Source organism: Arvicanthis niloticus, chromosome 9 (assembly GCF_011762505.2).
Source record: "Arvicanthis niloticus isolate mArvNil1 chromosome 9, mArvNil1.pat.X, whole genome shotgun sequence".
NCBI lineage: Eukaryota > Metazoa > Chordata > Mammalia > Rodentia > Muridae > Arvicanthis > Arvicanthis niloticus.
The window spans coordinates 81,351,653-81,367,927 of NC_047666.1; the positions used below are offsets into that span (position 1 = coordinate 81,351,653).

General features: G+C 42.9%; 1 protein-coding gene across 5 annotated transcripts in view; it reads right to left on the minus strand.

Moving 5' to 3' along the window:
- The window catches only part of Sox5 (SRY-box transcription factor 5), a 943,910-nt gene that overhangs the window by 606,197 nt on the left and 321,438 nt on the right, over positions 1-16,275 (minus strand). The window contains exon 4 of one of the 5 annotated variants that reach the window (XM_076940818.1): positions 4,957-5,044. The exons of the other annotated variants lie outside the window; for them this stretch is intronic. The gene's annotated coding sequence lies outside the window, so the exon portion shown is untranslated. The remainder of the gene's footprint in view (positions 1-4,956; positions 5,045-16,275) is intronic. 5 annotated transcript variants of the gene reach the window in all.

Consider the following 16,275-nt stretch of genomic DNA (forward strand, 5'->3'; position numbering starts at 1 on the left):
CATAGAACCTGTTCAGGGCAGGGATCATAGGTTCCTCAGGAAGAGAGAGATGAGGCCTTAGTACTCTCTGCCAAAATGCAAGATGGAGGCATCTTTGAACTCCATACCAGGAGGTGAACTTTGTCTTTTCTAAGACAATCACAGATTTCCCACTCACCTTTGTATTCATCTGAAACAAAGCTCATTCCCCCAGCAAGGCTTGGGGATTCCAGCACAGAACGTGAAACAACCTAGATGTTGTACCACAAGCCGCCTGACCCGTACTGCTGCATTACCTTAGGGAGTCTGCCTATTTGTGAGAGTCTTATACAGCCCCGGCTGTCTAGAAAGTCACTATGTACTGAAGATGACCTTTGAACTTCTGGTTATCCTACCTATACCTTTTAACTTCTAGAATTACAGGATATAACACCATATCAGGTTTGGGTTTAAATGCTAAGTGATAGTTTTAATTACTAATTTAATAAAATTATTAATAATTTACTGATGATATAATTTTAAATAAATTAAATAGTATTACTATTAAATTATATCTTTCACAATACAAATGTCTGATTTACCAATATTCCTTTTGAGAGGATAGCTTCCTTGGGGAACAACCTTCTTAATACATACAGACACACACCACAAACATACCACACACATACCACACACATACACTACCACACACACCACATATATCAAATACATACACACACACATCATATACACATATACGCATGTACACACACATTACATATACCACACACACCTACACACACACCATACACATGTACATACACATACATCAGTCAAACCACATATATCATATACACACATCACATATACCACACACACATACCACATATATCCCATACACATACATACACACACACTATACACATATATACACACATGCCACACATATACACCACACAAAAACACACACATACAGAGATACACATGCACTACACACAGATACCACACACACCACACACCATACACACACATACCATATCACACAACATAGATCACACACACATACATAAACACACACATAGATATACACTACATATACCATATCATACACACACACACATTTTGTTGTGTTGTCTCACTCAGGGACTGTGGAAGCACCCAGTGAATCAGGGGGACTTCAGCTGAGGGAGAACAGCTTATCACAGATCTTGCAATAATCACCAGTGCTTTGTACAAGCAAAAGCTCAGAGATGAGGAAGTGGATCTGAGGGGAAAGGATTTGCCGCAGGAGCCTGAGGACCTGAGATTGGACGCTCCTTCCAGCACTCATGAAAAAGCCAGGCATGGTGGCTCACACCTGTAACCTGGTGTTAGCATGGATGGGAGTCCCAGGCCTTGCTGGCTAGCAGCCTAGCAGGAGTGGAGAGATTCAGATGCAGTAAGAGACATGGTCTCAAAATAAGGTAGAGAACAATAGAGAAAGACACCAGCGTTGACCTCTGGCCTCTAAATATATGTGCACAAGCACCCACATACATATGCACATATGCAAGTGTAAGGGTACATAGATCACAGCCAATAAGTGAAGTGCAAATATGTAAATACATATTAGATTAATTTATTAATAAACTATATGATCCATTACCAAATTGAACTACCATTGTGTGGTTTTAGTCAGTTCTCTTCCTGAGCTGTTCTGTATGCTGAATAATAATATATACACATATACATTATATATACATGCCATATATACATGTGTATGTATATACATGTATGTGTGCCGTGCACCCCTTCATGCACAGGCACCCCAGAGAGACAGGACGTGCATGGTATGAGTGGTGGACGGGGAGAATGGAATGGGTCCAGCTGCCTCTGCTGACAAAAAGCAAGGCATAAGGCTCCCTTCCTCCCTGGTGTGCCTGGGTCTCAGAGAGAGAGCTCGGCTTCCCTGTGATGAGCCTCTACTTGCATGCTCCACCGGGAAGATATTTTGTATGCCACAGAAAACTAAGATGTTTGCATTCCCACCAGTCCCGGGATAAGGCATTTTTCTTCATGCAGACACAAAACATACAGTATATGAATGTTTAATGGGGGCTAAAACTGGGAGAGGAACAGAAAACAAGAACAGAGCAGGTTAAAAAAATATCTGGTTTCTCTCTATCAAAATACTAATTAAAATTCATGTTCATGGGATGGTTATACATATGTTTTTGAACTAAAAGTCTAACCTGGCACTATTTTTTGGCCTTATTTTTGTGACAACATTTTTGTCCATATGGCACGAAGTGAATCATTTTACATCTTTTTTTAAGCTCTATGTGTTTTTCTTGTTGTCTATTCCCTCTTTCCCCACCACACACACACTGGCAGCCGCTCCCAAGTTACCAAATGCCAAGTCAACCCGCAAGCTGGCTGCATGGAGCTAGATACTGCTGGCATGTTCCTAGCTTTGCAGAAACACTCTGTGTATGTGTGTCTCTCTCTGTCTAACTGTCTGTCTATTGCTCTCTCTCTCTCTCTCTCTCTCTCTCTCTCTCTCTCTCTCTCTCTCATTCTTACACACCACATACATACATACATACACACACGACAACCATAGTTATTTATACACACACACACAGAGACACACACACACCCCATAGTTATTTCTCCTTCCATTTGGGGACACTCTTCCCATGTCCCAGCCATCCGTCCAGCTGCAGTGTGTGCCTTAGTGGGTGCTGCCTTGTCAGCCTTCACACTGGCCTTCCTCACTCAGTGGCACTCTGACAATTAGTGGCTCACTTAAGAACTGCTCTAAAGTGCTAAATCAAGCCCATGTAATTATCTTAGTCACAGCCAGCAGAGATCCAGTCTGTCCAGTGGCCTCCCCACCTCCACCCACTTTGTAGAGCTTCCAGGTTCTCGCTTCTGCATCTGGACGGAGTTGCTGATGTGAGGTGAAGCCAGGAGGCCTGACCCTCTGGGTCTTGCCTGGTTCACGTTATGTACATGTGCTGTCTCCACTGGGCACCAGGCTCTGCTCAGTTTGTGTGGAGGGGCAGCAACTCCACCTAACAAATGTAACTTTAACAACAGTAAAACAACCTAATAGCTTAGCATGCCAGGGGGCTAATGTGGTGGGCCATTTACTGCTGCACTAAATAGCCCTGCTTTGGTTCTGGATGCCAAGTGTCGAACTGAGAATTGCAAGGCGGGAGTGGCTCCTAATTCATTAGATAAAGGGGGTCATTGCTCATGGGGCTGGGGGCCTAGAAGGACAGGAAGTTGAGCAAGGCATTCTTCCTACAGACACCTTTGTCAGTGGGGCTACCTGTGGTCCAGGCTGACACACTCAATGGAACATGAGGGCTCAGTTCTGGGCACGCATACACCAACTTGTGACTTGTAGTATTGTCCTGTCACATTCACTGGAAAGAGCCTAGAAGCAGGGCAGAATCCCACAGCTGACCTGTGATTTGTTATTTGTGAATCATCCTGACCCCCTTGGAACAAGATCTGACTTCTCCTGGGCTGTAAAATGAGTTGTCCCCGAAATACCCATGCCAGCTAGTCTGCCTCATAAGCCCTGAACAAGTTACTGTGGACAGTCATGACCTGGCTAATAGGCTGGGCAGAAAGAGACAGTGAGCCATAAAAAGACAGAAAAAACCTTGTTAACGTCGTTACGTTTCCTAATATCATCATCTTTTTATTTAGATTTCTGACAGTTATAAATTGCCTCCAAATGGTCCTTATGCCACTCTAGGGCAAAAAAATCATCGACATATCTGTTCTATGATAACAGAAGAGAGGGATCGGCTAAATTTTTGAATGAGACCTCCGAAATGGGACATCTTCACTTCCTGAGCATCAGCCCTAAAACAACTGACTTCACTAATTCTCTCCATCACTCAGATTGGCCTTGAATTACTTCCCAATGGGCCTCCCATGCGCCTCTCAATGAGAAAGGGTAATGGGGGATCTGTTAATTAACTAGAAGCAAAGTTGCACGGTGGGGATCAAACACTGGGTACGTCCTAAAACTCCCACAGAGAAGATGAAATGCAGTGCAAACTTTAAAGACTTCCCGTCATTAGCAGAGACCTTGCTGCTCCTGGCCCAGACCCCTCCGGTTCCTGAGAACAATGAGGACAATGGAGACAGAGAAGAAATGGTACAGCCTGGAACAAAGGAGCTGGCTATTTACTGGCAAAAAGAAAGAAAGAGAAAAGGAGGGGGAGGGGAGAGGACCGGAGAACTTTCTTTTGTTGGTAGCTCCTGTCTACTTTAATTAATTTATGACTGCGGGGAATTGAGAGCCCCTCATCCTCCTGTGCCCCAAGCTGGGGTTAATACAAGAGATATCTAGGGTTTACTCCCTGGGAAGGGTAACGGGACACAGACAGGGATGCTGAGGAAGGGCAGAGAATAGGATGGAGAGGATAGAATAGGAACAAATAATAGGCAAGATATCTCACTCTGAGCAGCAGAGTTCAAACAGAAACAAAGCCACCATATCCCAGGGATTCCTTGGCCCTTTAGATCAGGTCTCCTTCAAGCACCATGTCCCCACATGCAGCTCCCATCTGACACCGACAGAGGCCTCCTGGTGAGGTCCACAGAAACATAAAGAAGCATATTCATAGTGAAAGGGCTGGGCATGTATCTTAGTGGGTAGAGTGCTTATCTAATAAACACAAGGCCCCACGTTCAATCCCAGTACAGCAGAAGCCAGCCATGGCGGGCACATCTGTAACCACTCAAGACATGGAGGAAGGAAAAGATGTTCAATGTCATCTCACCTACATGATGAATGTGGCCAGTGGGACCACATAAAACCCTGGCTCAAAATTAATTAACTAATTAAGCACAATAATAAGAAATAGCAAAACTATGTAACCATGATACTGACTTCTGTTTGTCTCTCCCGTTTTCTTGACAAGAAAATTCGAAAAAAAAAAAAAAAAGCTATAATAGGACTCAGGAGACTTGCTCAATGGGTAAAGTACTTACCATGAAATTGTGAGAAAGAGAGTTTGGATCCCCAGAACACGTATAAAAAGCTGTGTGGCCGTGCCAACCTTCATATAACACCAGTGTACTAGAAGAAGAGACAGAGAGCTGGTGAGCCAGCTTACCAAGACAGAACTTTGGGTTCAGGGAGAGATCCTACCGCAAAGTCTAAGACAGAAAGCAATGAAAACACCCAGGGTCAACCTCAGGCCTGGACGTGTATGCACACGCATGTGCTTGTGCACCTGGGCACAGGTAAAACACATGCATATCACATACATGTGAAAATTTGGGCTGAAAACTGTCATGGTTGCTAGGAAATGGTGTGATGTTAAGGGACCCAGCGCTCATTCCTGACCCTCTGTGGTATTTCACACAGCTGTGGCTCCATCCATCCAGAAGACAGGGCCTGACTAGCCTGAGCAGGACAAATCAGGGAACCAAGCAAGTCCACAGCCAGGAAACTTCCTCTTGAGATCACAGGTAAGGCTCTTGCTTTGAGATGGGACCATAGGATGAACTCAGCTATATCTCATGGGCTCATGGCTTTGTTTTCACCCATCAAAGGCCAGTTTAAAAAAAAAAAAAAAAAGCATTTTATTTTGTTTCTCTCTCTCTCTTACCTCAGCCTACCCGACCTGTCTATCCATCAGTACCTCAGCCTACCTGACCTTCCCATCACTACCTCAGTCTACCTGACTAGTCCCTGGTGACCACTGTGTGCTTTTACTTTGACAGCTCAGTGGCAAAACTAGTTCTCCTCCCCTCCCAGGAGTACTCTGTTTATCTGTTTGGCTAGTGGGCACAACAAGCCATTCCCTGAGAACTGTGTCTTACAATCAAGTTCTGACCTCTCTCCTATTTAATGAGAATGACTTAGGTTTGAGTAAACTAAGCAACAGTCCACTCTAGGACAGAGTCTTATGCATATAATTGAACCAACCACGGAATTAAAAGAGGGATCAGATAAGTGATCAGCCTCAGCTGAAGGGAAGTCTAACCAGTGTTCTCAGTTAATCCTGCAATGAACTTAAATACCTGTCAATCATCCAGAGTCCTGTGTAGATCCTCTACACACACACTTGCACAGACGGGAAAACAATTTCTGACTATAGTGACTGTTTCCGTTGATGCTCTGAAGAATGACAGGAGACTAGAAATTAAAAGGACTAAAAACATTGTTTATCTCTTTGGTCTCTGTTTCCATGGTGATAATAATTATCCTGACCCTCCACAGGGAGGGGGTGTTTTGAAGTGTATAATTACATAACATATGTCAAAAATTCAAAACCCCAGGATGTACTTCCAGTATGACTGCATATAGGACCTATAGATCTTCAATGGGGCTATCAATTCTTTGGGGATTTTGTAATTCTCAAACTTTCATACAAGCAAATAAATCCATGTAGGCCCCTTGCATCCGCCTTCATTGTCTTTGTGTATCTCTTCTCTCTGTGCTCTTACCAGCAAGACTGTATCATTTTCTTCCAAGATCACAGTGCTGTACCTTTCTGGTAATCAACCACTTTCTCTCCCCATTTCTGTAACAATCCATTTATGTAATTAATATTCTCCAAATTTCTTAGTATCTTTCGTGATTCTCTCAGTACATATCAGAATTGGGAAATTCCCTTTCCATCAAAAGGAATCTCACTATTGGCAGCAGCAAAATCAAAATAGTAACAATAATAAGGCTGAGTTATTGAATGGACAGAACAATTTCTTGACACAAAACCAAATCTATATGTAATTAATAATAATTAATTAAAAATTCAAGTAATTCAAGTAAAATTCAAGATGGTGAAGTAGATCACATATTAGAAGAAGAAATCTTCATAGGACAAACTCTGACCATTCTAATCACAGTGGATTGGATTGACAAGATGGCTCTGCCAGCAAAGACAACTGCTGTCACACCTGAAAAATGTTGTGGATCCATGGAACCCAAAAGGGAAGAACAGTTCTCTCAAGTTGTCCTCTAACTTCTACATGTGTGTCATGGTGCATGTACACATACACACAAACACATGCACATACATACACATGTACACACACATAAAATACATTTTAAGAGCACAGTAGATATGGAAGTACTTTATAGCAGAAATATTGGCCAAATACTACCACCTTATGACTTGAAAAATGGTCAGGGTGGAACCTCCTGATTTAATCAATAACTCTACTTGAGAATGTGTCTGCTGTTTTGGGGTTTTGGTATGCTGGTTTTTGCTAGGCAAATATATAAAACTTGGTTGCCACACCTTGTACAACAACTTTCAGAAGCAGCTGTTGTCTGTGGGGCACTTTTAATATATAAGGACTGAAAGAATCCAGAAAATATCTCCATTTCTGGAGCATCTCAGGGGTGTGGGGAGACATGCTCACCCGCTTGCACATAGCAACCTACTGATGGCCATCAGAAAAAAACAGTGCAACTGCAACACATAATCTGGGTCAAGCTTGGCCCTCACCAGTTCTGTCTGGTATCTCAGTCAAGTAAGGAAGGCGAAAATAGTAAAATACTCAGATAATGTCCCCAAAGCATGGATTTCTCTGCTTTCTCTTATGTCCATACTTAAAATGAAAGATGAGATTCTAGAAACCAAAAGACAAAATACCCTAGACACACAAAAGGAAAGAGTAAAGTAAAATGGATAGCACTTAAAACATAGATCAGGTGGATAAGGTGAGTTCAGGTCCAGAGCAATCATAGGAACAGCAAGGAAAGTATATAAAAATATTAAACCAAAAGTTAAAATGATAAATTTAAGAATTGCATATGGTTGTGAAGGTAAAGCAAACACAATAAAATCTAATATGAAGTGTAGTATGATATAAAAACCCATTAATGTGATAGTCAAGAATCATGACAGGAGCTGGTGAGGTAGATGAGCAGGTAAAGATGCTTGCCACCTAGACCAGGGACCTGAGTTCAATTCCCATAACCCACATGGCAGAAGGAGAGAATCCACTTTCACAACTTGCCCCATGATATCTGCACAATGAGCCATGTTACATGTACCTTGAACATATCGATTGGAAAACACACACACAGACACACAGAGAGACACACAGACACACACACACACACACACACATGAGATACAGAAATAAATGCTTAAAGATACACTAAAGAAACAAATCATAGAATAGTGAGCAATGAATCCATGTGGGCAGCCCAAATTTGAGTCACTGTGTCATAAAGAAAAAAAGAAGAAGAAGAAGGAAAAGAGGACAAGAAGCTGGGCAGGCAGGCAGGTAGGTAGGCAGTTAGGCAGGTAGGTAGGCAGTAGGTAAGTAGGGAGGTAGGTAGGCAGGTAGGTAGGCAGTTAGGCAGGTAGGTAGGCAGTAGGTAGGTAGGGAGGTAGGTAGGTAGGCAGGTAGGTAGGTAGGTAGGCAGGCAGGCAGGCAGGCAGGTAGGTAGGTTAGGTAGGCAGGTAAGCAGATAGGCATGATGTAGGCAGGTAGGTAGGTAGGTAGGTAGGTAGGTAGGTAGGTAGGTAGGTAGGCAGGCAGAGTGAATCTGGGAAAGGTTATGGGGAAAATATGATCAAAATACATTGTGTGAAATTCCCTAAGAATTAATGAAAATTAAACAATAAAAGTAGCTTCAAGAAAGCACCCCAGCTCCCACAAAGCCATTCTTCTGAACCTTGGTATCTGTGAAGGAAACACCTTGTTGGCAGAACATAAGCACCCTCCAAATCTGGGGCATTGAACACTAGGATACCAGAAGAAGGCTCTGCCAGCCTTGCTGTGCGCTGCCATGTGGTGTGGTGGAGCGGGCACAAGGAGGGCCTGGATGCAAACTTGGCATTCAATAACCAGATAGGGTTTTAAATAGATCCCTGGAAAGAGCAAGCTGGAGAACAGAGGATTCTTTTCCAACACACTCAAGTAGAAACAGATCGAAGATGGGAACTTACGTGAAGACTTAGAGTCAGGAAAATGCACTCAAGTAAGGGGGCTCTGGATGTCCCAGCTTCCAGAACAATCCTGGGGCTGAAAGAAGCTCTGTGAATAAAGTGGCTAGCTCACAGGCATTAGGTCCTGAGTTGAGATCCCTAGTATCAAAAAAAAAAAAAAAAAAAAAAAAAAAAAAAAAAAAAAGCCAGGTATGCCAGTATTGGGCTGTTAAAACCTATATGCCTTCAAGCATACTGGTAGGTCAGTGACCACATACTGGGATCCCTAATGCTTACTACCCACTCTACTCAAGACAGAAAGTTCCACATACACGTACAAACATAGGCATACACAGGCACACACACACACACACACACATGCACATACACATAGGTACACACAGGCACACATACATACACACATACACATGCACACGCAGACACCCACACATGCATACACATGTGCACAGACACATGCATACACATAGACATACACACATGCACACGCTCAGGCACACACATGCATACACATGTGCAAAGATGAACTGAACACATACACATAAGCACACACAGGCACACATAAATACACATATACACATGCACACACAGGCACACATGCATGCATACACACATGCACACACAGACACACACACATGCACACCCACACAATCCTCATGGAGGTTGCTATTGTTCCACCTGGGGGAGGACTGTAAGGGGAACATCTTCTACCACATTGAGAGGCGGCTGTGCTCTGTGGCCTGCGTGTGCATGTGTATGTGTGTATGTATGTGTGCCTGTGTGTACCTATGTGTATGTGCATGTGTGTGCATGTGTATGTGTGTATGTATGTGTGCCTGTGTGTACCTATGTGTATGTGCATGTGTGTGTGTGTGTTTAGATAGTAAGTAGCACTCTTTACCAGTGGTTTGTCTGTCCTCTGGTCCAAGGGACCTGTGCAAATAGCAAAGAATCATGTTTGTCACTCTGGTCAGGGAATCGTGAGGACAGGGTAGACAACTGATCATTCTAGTAATGTCCTCAGATTCATAGGTGTGCTCTGACTGGTGGGATGCTCACACTGGGGATTCTGCACTCTGAACACCACTGATGCTGGTGTATCAAGGCTGTGTTACCCCTGACGGGAGCAGCAGCAGCAGCTGAGGCCTGGCCTGCTCGCATGGACTTTTTATAATACTTTTCTTTGTTCATCTCTACTGTTTTCTCTCCTCCCTCTCACTGTCTTCCTCATCCCTAGGATGTCAGGAAGGCGCTGTCTCCCTGACTGACTTCGTGCTATGCTCCCAGCTTGGAAAGCTACTTTCTTTTTTCGAGTTGTGCGCAACCATACAGAGCCCATAAAAGATGGTTTTAAAGCCATCTTATGAGTAAAGCTTGGCAGCTCAGAAGCATAGATTAAATAATTTTATATTTTCTAGGCTTATTTTTGGTTCATATCTATTCCAATTACTTAAGGGTGCCAGACTTCAAATGTGTGTGGGGCGGGGTGGGTGGAAAATTTCTGGTTTATTTAAAACTAAAGGAACTCATAAAACAAAACAACAACAACAACAATTCTCTATGAATCCATTCCATGGCTCCCTCAAAACATGCCCTCTTTGTTTTCAAATTAATCATATCATAGAGAAAGCCTAACTCGAATAGGTCTCCAATCCTAAATGATGGAATTATTGTAGTTAAACACATATACTCATGAGCTTCGAGAGAACCACGCATTACATATTTTCCCAGAAGGATCCTTCAGTTATGTGCATTTGATTTTTACCTGTGGTATTGTAACTTGGGATGGAGGGCTAGTATACGTTAATAATATGTTATCTTTTACTTTCCATAATCAAAGTTAACCACTTTATGTATTTTGGGCGAATACACTCAGACCTTTTAAAGATAAGATTCTTATGTACAAGATTTGGGTTTAAAACACTTCTGATTTTCACATGGCATTTCGGGAATCAAAGATAAGGATGACCTGATGTGGGTGGAGCCACTGTCACCTGTCTCCTCCAGTATTAGAGGTAGCCAGCCCTGGGTGCTCTAATCCACTCACCAACCACACTAACCTTCAGCTTCATTGACTGCATGGCACACGGAGTCATTGGCTACAAAGAAACTGTAAAGGTGAAATTTAGAGTCAAACTGTGTCTTTCAAAGCATGAAGTACTTCAACTCTTTTTCACACCAACAATATAATATAAGGACACATTTCATATGTAAACATCGTGCCCATACTACTTGTATACAAAAAGCCATTTGGATGTTTAATTTCTATTAAAAAAATGTTTTGATTGTTTACTTATTTGCCAAGGTGAGTGTGTATATGGAGATCAGGGGACAATTTCAGGAGTCAGTTCTTTACTTCTGCAGTGTAAATTTTATGGGTCTGGGTAAACTCAGATGGTCAGGCCTGGTGGCAAGTGTCTCTACCCTCTAATGCATCTCAATAGCCAATCTGGAGATAATCATGTTATTTCCAATGAATCTTTCATTATCTCCTGCACAATTGCTGATCTTCCAGTAATTTGAACACAATTATAAAATTTAAGTAAAGTCATATTTGAAATGGAAATTTAAAATTTTTCTACTTGATTACAAGGGTCACTTCAAATTGTAACGTCAGAATATAAAAGAAACCAGCCCATCTTATATCTCACTTAAGACCAAGTTCTTGTACTGGGCTCCTGAGCCTCAAAGGCCCTTCCTGTGACTCCCAGGTCCTTGTAGTGGGACCCTGAGCCTCAGAGGCCTATCCTGTGACACCCAGGTCCTTATGCTGGGCCCTTGAGCCTCAGAGGCCCCTCCTGTGAGTCGGGTTCCCAAGAGGAAGGGCACATGGAAACTCAATCTGCTTGTCTTCAGACTCCCTTTGCAATGAGGAAGGGAAAGAAGTCTAACGTGTAAGCCTGATATCAACACATACATTTTTCTCCCTGAGTGGATGACTGAGAAGCAGAAGAGTTCAGGAAAGAGCAAGGAAGCACAGAGGAGCAAGAGGCAGAAAGAGAAGCATCTGCCGAGATGTTTTAGGGTCCTGTGTGCAGATGGTCTCCAACCATCCCTGCATGTGCTAAGCTGCATGAGTGTCTCTCTGTGGGCTCTCTCTCCATTCCAAACTCCTCCCCTGTGCTTTACAATCTACAGTTTACATCTCTCAAAACATGATGCAGCCCACCATTACTACAGGAGCCTAATTTCATGTTGTACTTGGTATACTGCCGTGGGTACCTAGCAGGATTTCTGCTCAGCTCTCACACTCTGTGATAAAATAGAAAAGTCCAGTCAGATAAATGATGGATGATGGATGGATGCATGGATGGATGGAGATAGATAGATAATAGATAGATAGATGGAAGAATGGTAAATAGATAGTAGATGATAGATGATAGATTAGATAGGTAGATAGATAGGTAGATAGGTAGATAGATAGATAGATAGATAGATAGATAGATAGATAGATAGATAGGTGAACTGTTCCTCCTCTATAGTTTCAGCTCCCAGCCACTTGCTCACTAGTGCTTAGTTCACAAGTGTGGACTAAAATCTCCGACACATGCCTAGATGCAACTCCTCATTCATGTATCTGTTGATAGACCAGCTAAGATTGAAATACTAACTTTTAGTCAGGTCAAGAGGCAAAGGTAGCGGCCTTCAGAATCCCAGCAGAGCCTCATTCCGTGTTGCATGAGATTCCAAGCAGGTTCTGAGAGACAAAGGAGAGTGAGTCCGTGCTCTAGGATATGGGAACCTACCCAAACATAACTGCAATCCCTGAGTATCATTCAGAAAGAAAGGAGAAGACAGTCACCAATGTGCCAATAATTCCGCTTAGAGGCCACGAAGGCCAAAGTTAGATCAAGGCCATGGAAAGATCAAATTTTGTCATCAGTGAAAGATGTAAGATCTCTGTTATTGTCCCAAACTGTGTTGTGATTTTTTTTTTCCTTCAGACTTAATCTCAGCCTGTTGTGCCTTGTTTTTAGGGCTCCTGAAAGCAGAAGTCAGCAGCATGGTGAGAGACCATTAAAGGCAGAGGAGACTCCTAGAAGCACACCATGTGACCAGGTGATACTGCCTGGATTAGCATTTACAGCCTTGCCAAGCCCTGGGGCTACAATTAGCTCCTTGTATTAAACTGAAAACACCTGAAAAACTTGCCACTGAAGGAACCCATGGAAGTGCCTGGTCTACGGTGACACTTAAGACAAAGTGGAACTCAGCAGTAAAAGATGGGAGAATAAAGTTTCCCCCACTGAACTCTTAGAATCAGAATGTGGTCTGAAGATGCGGCGCCAATTTCTTTTAATGAGATTTCTCCAAGTTTGTTTAAAAAGGAGATTTAACCTGCCCATTCCCTTCCAAGCCAATGTCTCGAATATCTATGTTTGGAGATGGCAGAGGAGACATAAGAAATAAAACCACCCGGCCACAGAGGGATACGAGGTTCCAGATACAAGGCCTTATGCTAATTTTAGCAAAATGTATATATTTCTTTTATATACAGAAAGTTATAGTGCTATATAAAGAGACCCTTAAATGTGACATGCCCCCAAGTTCTATTTACTGCCTGACTATTGCTTTCAAAACATAAAAATTACACGTAGTGGGTGAATCCACAGTAACCGCCTGTCTTCAAGGTATATTCTAGTCTACAGCAACATAGCCAAATCATATATCAGAAATTTAAATTCTGATTTTTTTTGGAGGATGTATTTAAATGTAAGACAAAACAAAAAACAAACAAACAAAAACACAAACAAAAACCAAACTGCTCGTCAGCCCCAAGTTGGAGTCTCTGTGTTCCTTGCTTGTGTTCCACTTGTTACTGGGTACCATCTATTATTCCTTTGTAAGCTGGGATGCTGATGGTTCATTATATGAGGAGGCTGCTGATTCTGTGAAACCACAGTTCCCAAAAGAACAGAAATGTAACGTACGGAGAGAGGGTTATATACCACATCTCAAAGTTAAATGTCAAGAATTTCACATACCAACATTAAATCTTGAAATTCGCGCAAGTATTCAAATTATTTATTCTATACACAGCTTCCTTGGCTCCACTCCCTGCTTAGGCAAGAAGTTAGTTGCCCATCTCCTCCTTCAATAAAATTGGTATGGAAAAATAAATTTGCATTCCGTTAGCTTTCTGTCTAAACTCCACCCCCACAGTTACCTGGCAACAGCCAGGTATGCTCCTCCCCACAGTTAACTGGCAACAGCCAGGTAGGCCTGGCTCACTATAAAAGGGGCTGCATGCCCCCTCCTCTCTCCCTTGATCTCCTGCTCTCTTGCCTCTTGCTTCTCTCTTGCCCTCTTGGGCTCTCCCCCCAACTCCTCCACATGCTCATGGCTGGCCTCTACTTCTCTACTTCTCTCTCTCTCTCTCTCTGCCTTTCTCTGTCTCTACTACCCTCTTAACCCCCCTCACTATGCCCCGAATAAACTCTATGCTATACTATATTATCTTGTGGTTGATCCCTCAGAAGGAAGGGATGCCTCCACATGGGCCCGCTGAGACATCTCCCTCCCCCCATACCTGACTATACCCACATAGAACATATTCTATATCTCTTTATCTTTTTATAAACACATCACTATCTATCTCCAAAGTCATGGCTAACTGTACATCACAGGACAGTCAGGATTATAGAGTTTCATTCCAGTACAGTTACCCTCAGTGGCAAGAACAAATTCACTGTAAAATAATATAAAATACCAAGTGGCTGCTTGTTCTTCATATGCTTATGGCAAACGCATTGCCTACAGTCATCTCTGTCCACCACAGCTCTTACACTGTGGAGATTTCCATCTGGAGATGCTCACAGTAGAGACTTTCCTAACGATGTGGTTCTCTTATGAGTAACTCCAGTCCAACTGAGATCTGCTGTGCCTAACAGTAACAGGACGATCGGTCAACCAGACCTGACTCTCCTCCCTCCGAGTACCCCAGTCATTCCCAAGCAGCACTAAAAAGAACTAAAGTCGAGATTTCTATTATATTTCTAATATCAGCGGTTAGAACAGAAAGCGTGAGGTCCCTAAATCACACTCTTTTGCACCTAAAAATAACATGTGGTACCAGGATCTCTCAATACATCCAAATTCAGAATGTGTTGTTCTACCATCTGAAATGAACCCAGGTCCCGGCGCAGCTTAAAATAGTTTTGATGGAGGAAGGTTTTAGGTTTACCTGTGGCACTGCCTGACTCAGTGGGAAAAGCCTCTTTGTTCTGCTCTTACCATCTGAGAGTTCTTCTTGTGAAAATTTAAAATTGAATACACTTTTTTAAAAGAAGGAAGAGGAGGAGGGGAGAAGGAGGAAAGGGGGAGGGGGGAAGAGGGGAAGGGAGAGGAGAAGGGGAAAGAGAGGAAGAGGAAGGAGGAGGGGAAGAGGAAGGAGGAGATGTGGGAGAGGAGGAGGGGAAAAGAGGCAGGGGGAAAGGAGAGGAGGAGGAAGGGGAAGAGGGAGAGGAGGGAGGAGGAAGAGAAGGAGGAGGAAGAGGAAGAAGAGGATAAAGAAAAGGAAGAGGATGAGAAGGAGGACAAAATTAGGGACAATAAATAACCCTCTCTCCTGGGCAGGACTATAGCAGCCCAGGCCTTAAATCAGAACAAGGCTGTTGTAAAAGGGAAGTCTGTGGAAACAAACCCACCACTGTTTTTTCTGTTGGATGCAAGGTGAGCTTAGCAAGTCGAAGCTCCCTCACTGCTTTGCAGTGTTCAGATGACCAAAGGCATCTCTGAAGGGTGATACAGAAAATATGTTTCCCTCTCCGTCTCCACAGAATATTCAGGCTCATTAGGCTGCCGTCGGCACTCTGTGCTGTTACAATCCACAGCACGAAGCTCTGGCAAACACCAATGCTGCCATGTGTAGGCCATCAATATTCTGGATTTCCCCTCAATTTAGGTTTCGAATATACAGTGAGTATTGGATGATTCATGAAAATTAATCAGCCCCTAAAATTTGTGACTATAATTAAAGCCATTGGGAATAAATTCAGTTTTCTGACTGTAAAGAACTCCGTATTTTTTTTTTTAAAAGGGGGTATCTGTATGTGGAAACACAAAACATAAAATGAAGACCACCAAGAGAGATGTGCTCTTCTCCTTATAAAATACCCATTTATCACAGTCCAGCTCTGTGAACCAAAACTCATTCCTACTGCTAAGGACGGCAGCCTGGGTGTGGGTGGTCACCTATGATCACATGTTACCTTGTTTATTGTGTGAAGTTCTGCGAAGAGCCCAAGAGGCCTGCACATAAAAGCAAGTGCCGTAGAGATAGGTGGGATATTAATAAAATTTGAAAACCTTAAACCGAACTAATCGATTTGCAGCTAGATGCTGGTTAGAAGCTATTTTCTGATCCAGGAATGGAGAAGGAATGTTTAACCTGGTT